At 34.2% G+C, this 4,534-nt stretch overlaps 1 long non-coding RNA gene across 1 annotated transcript; it reads right to left on the bottom strand.

Annotated features, from left to right (window-relative positions):
* Nucleotides 1-2,377: 2,377 nt before the first annotated feature.
* Nucleotides 2,378-4,261, bottom strand: LOC129310002 (uncharacterized). Its single transcript, XR_008592988.1, has 2 exons — nucleotides 3,870-4,261; nucleotides 2,378-2,764 (listed from the first exon to the last, which is right to left on the bottom strand). It is a non-coding gene; the product is annotated as an uncharacterized LOC129310002 (long non-coding RNA).
* Between the last annotated feature and the right edge of the window lie 273 nt (nucleotides 4,262-4,534).

Genomic DNA, 4,534 nt, shown 5'->3' with positions numbered 1-4,534 from the left:
TTATAGAGAAAGCTCAAGTTTTATATATATATATATATATATATGCTGATTCTGCTTCTTTCTCATATGGAGCAACTAGGTTGAATTCTTCCTTTGTCTTTTGGTGTAGTCTATGAACTAAGGAGAGGCTGTTGTTTCTGCACTTCTATTCAATGTTAGATTGCGATCCTTTTTTCTCCTATGAATTTATAGGCAGCATGAATCATCCTTTCTCCTTCCCCTGGCCAAAGAACGTGTCTCTGCTTCTCCTAATGTCTGTTATAATTTTGAGGAAATTGATTTGTACTTTGAGTGAATGCTGTGTATTGTTATAGTTTGGAGAGGAGCTGAATGGTGATAATAAAGTTATTGTTAAAGGTTGATTAAATTATTGGATGATTATTGTGAACCAAATTTTTGATATACTCACGGTATTTGCAAGTATACTTGAAAGAAGAAGTTGATGGAAATAGGATTATTAAAGTTTTATTAAGTTTGGAAAAAGAGTTATATTAATGGTTGTGCTTGAATGTGCCTAGTGTTGTTGACTACTTAATAGAGGTTGTTGAAGGGTTTGGTGAGAATTTTAGGGGTTATTGAGAAATTTAATGAATAATTGAAGAGATTAAATGTTAATTCACTTTCTTATATTAAGAAAGGAAGTCATAATGACATGAAATGTGGTGGTTTACATGCTAGATTAAATTGGGACATCATTGAGTAAGCAAGAAATTAAGAGAGTCTGATCATAAGATTTTTGGGAATTCAAGTGAGTGGGTAGCATTTCAAATCAATTCTAATAAAGTGTTTATAAATCTCCTTCATTTAAATTTTACTATTATTCCTTTATAAATTGTACAAATACTCTTGTAATTCTTTTTTTTTCTAACAATTGTTTTATTATTGAAAATGCGTTAATTTTACTGATTTATATTACTGATAAGTAATAATTGAAATGGATATACGACAAATGGTATTATTTCTCAGAAGTAGTTTAATTATTTAATTCTATGTTTGTAAATTTTTTTATGCAATTATTTGTGTATGGAGGAAATGAAAATAAATTTGAGCAATGGAAAATAATAGTTGAACAGTGTTTGAAAATGATAATTTTGATAATGCTTTCTTGCTTGACACACGCTTGGTTTTAATTAAAGAGGGACTGAGTTCAGAACGTTGTTGCTAATAACAGTTCCGTTAGCCCTTGGCACGCCATGGTATACCTAGCTAGCAGGGTGCTATTGGAGGTGCTAGTCTTGTGCGACAGCCAAGGCATGTAAAATGGAGGGATAGTTATTCGCGAGTATCATATTCATACTTGTATTTGTAGGCTTCAAGCTTATGCTTGGTTCGTGGCTTCTATCGCGCTTGTTTCGTGGCCTTTAGTTGTGCTTGATTGATTATTTATCTTCATGGACTGTGTGTCCACGTTTGTTATTCGTTCTGATAAAGTCCTCCTAAAATTTCAAATTTAAATTTATCATTTTCAAAAAATATTCTGAAAATACTTTATCAAATTGTGTTTATTGTACGTTTTTATATTTTGTAAACAGTGAAATTTTTAATACACATATGTGATTCTATTTGCCTTGTCTAAATTCACAATCATGCTATTATGAAAAATCATTATTTATTTTAAATTTTGGATAATTCATTATTTCATTAATTATTTGAAGTTAAATTTATTATTTATTGTCTTTATATATCTTCTTTATTAAAATCTGGATCGGGACGCTGCTCACTGGTAAATTTTTGGTCTCAAATATTATAACTGATCCTTTGCCTCCAACTGACCATTGAGGGCCATTCTTGCTTTTCGGATAAAGGAAATACATGGTGATTACTCACTGGTAAGATCTTATATTGTATTTTGCAAATTATAAGCTAGTGCTCCACGTACCATATAGTTAGATCCTAATTCTATTTTGTTATTGTGAAAATTTTTGGAAGGGAGCCAGTTTCCTTGCTGGTTTGATTGACAAGTTCTGTAGTTGTTGTGAAATTTCAGGAGGTCCTAATTATAAGGGAACTCTGCTGAAATTCCTACAAAAACTTTAAAAAACTTTAAGAACTTTATTATTATATATAACTTGCATATATTGCCAATTTAACTTAACTTTTAGATAATTAAGATTTATGAAATGTGAGTCCATGTCATATTTTATGCCGATCATATTTTTAATATTAGGGTGTGACACTCATGATCACTTATACTTTCATCTCCACTTCGTATGAATTGAACATTGATAATTAAATTTCCCCTAATAAAGCTATGTTTTACTATTGTTGCACAAACTATTTCCACAGTAAATTTTATTATTTTTATTTTAGGATCAATTTGACATTTTTAAAAATATTAAACTGTAAATTAAAATTACATTTTTAAAAAAGTGGAGTTAAAAAATCCAAAAAAATTGATATATATTACACTTACAAGGTTAATAAAGATTCTTCGTTAAGCTCTCTCCCTCTCTTATTCTTAAAAAAATAAAAAGCTCGCTCCCTCTCTCACCTTATATGACATATACACTGTCATTTCGCTGTTCCTCACATTATTCAAGCACCTACATAGCAACATTATCACCAACCTCCTCTGTTGGTCAAATGATTTGCTACAATGATGCTGTTCACACTCGCAATCTGGTCCATGATTACCAGTCAGCTAAATCCCTCTGATATGGTCTTCAATGTGTCCAATGCTTGCACGGTGTAGATTTTGGCCGTTGATCTCTTCAGATTCCATCGACGCCAGGGCACGAGATGGGGATCTTCAAAATAGATGGATCTGATTACATGATCAATGAGTTTCAATGATATCAGTAAAACAGAATTGGTGGTGAGAATGTTGAAGATTTGGACCTGAGAGTGCGAGTCCATTTTGAAACAGTTTGGGGTTTCAAGGGAGATAAAGAGGAGAGAGAATATGATATTAAAGCCCATTTTGCAACGAGCGTCAATAAGCTCTTTTTCCTAACTTCATTGATAACGCTCGTTTTGTCTTGTTGCTCGTGTGATTTTTTTTCCCCCCTTCCAAACAAGATTTTAAATGGGACAATGGGCATTTTACCTCTCAAATGAGGTTTGGGCTACCCCCAACCTCAGTTGAAAGGTAAACCAAATATACCTTAAGCCAACTTAGGAGGATAGTTAATCATTATATTATCTTCTTCGTACACGAAATTAAAATTAACAACCCAATATCTATACAAGACTCGTCTGGTAGTATTAATGATATCATGATGATGATCATGATTATTCCCTATGATTATCGATAGAGCATACACACGATTATTTAAAAAAAAAAGCCTCCGCAGTCCTAAAATTTTTTGCAAACGTAATTCCAACCCTCTGAAAAAACCATAAACTTTTTACAAACCATAAAATAGAACAATCAGAGAACCGAAGGCAAAAACCAGAACAAGAACGTACACCTGACCCAAAAAAAAAAAAAAAACAGAACACGTCCCTTCGATTAATGTTAACTTTGACCTTAACTAATTTTGTTTCACCAAAAACGTACACTTGGCACTCCACGTGACTCACTATCACTCCACCTCATCAATCAGAGAATCAAACAGAAAAACCAGAACAAGATTATTAACCCAGAAAAATCAGAGGCTTGAAGAACAATCACCATAACAAGATTAACATCCCGTAGGTAAAATCCAGAACACACAGACAAAACCTAAAACAAGATTAACATTCAGTTTGGAATCAAACAATCAAATGATAGAAAACCGAATGTGGAGGATAACTGCTAACCAACAAATAAACAATTTCAAACAAAAATATATTCCTAATCTTAGCACACTGTGGTCCACAAGGTTTGGAATCAGGGAATGTGGAGGGAAACCTAAAATGATAGAAAACCGAAAAAGGAGCACACCGACCTTCTTCTTCCACAGACCAAATCGATGGTGGATGAAGACCAGCAGATCGGAGATGGGGCGACTAGATCAAGGCAACTCGGACCTACTTCGACTATGGCTGAAGCTTGCTGAACGGCGGCCAAGTCGACGAATGGAGAAGGACGGCTTAGGAGAAGCAGGAGCGCGGCACACGAAGGAGATCGAAGCTTGGAGATTGTTGAGCTGGCCGTAGATCAGAGACAGCGGATGGTGACCACGTAGGGGTGGGACGACAACAGGTTGACGGTGGAGACACGGCACAAGAAGGAGATCGGAGAGAGTGAGAGACGAGACGAGCTCGAGGTTCCGGAAGAGAAGAGAGAACAGAGAATGCAAACATATCACGTATAATGGAATTGAACGAGGGTAATCTTGGCAGGTGAAAATCTGACAAATAATTATACATTGTAACGGTAAAATTGATGAACAAAAAGTAGCCAGGAGGAGCTTAATAAAAAATGCGAATCCAGCCCAAATAATCAATTAAGTACAAGCAGAGTTGTTCGGATTATTTCTCTAAAATCAATTACTTTGCTTAAAAAAATTGATTATTCCTTCAATCCCAACGCCCTGGAAAACTCTCCTCTCTACGTGATGAATTACTAGTTATGAGAATTCTAATTTGCAGAGTTTAGGAGAATTATTTT

This window comes from Prosopis cineraria, unplaced genomic scaffold (genome assembly GCF_029017545.1).
Source record: "Prosopis cineraria cultivar Desert tree isolate PC_DT_omini unplaced genomic scaffold, ASM2901754v1 PC4, whole genome shotgun sequence".
Taxonomy (NCBI): domain Eukaryota; kingdom Viridiplantae; phylum Streptophyta; class Magnoliopsida; order Fabales; family Fabaceae; genus Prosopis; species Prosopis cineraria.
The sequence above is the reverse complement of the archived record's forward strand: the minus strand, read 5'-3'. Positions and strand labels throughout refer to the sequence as shown.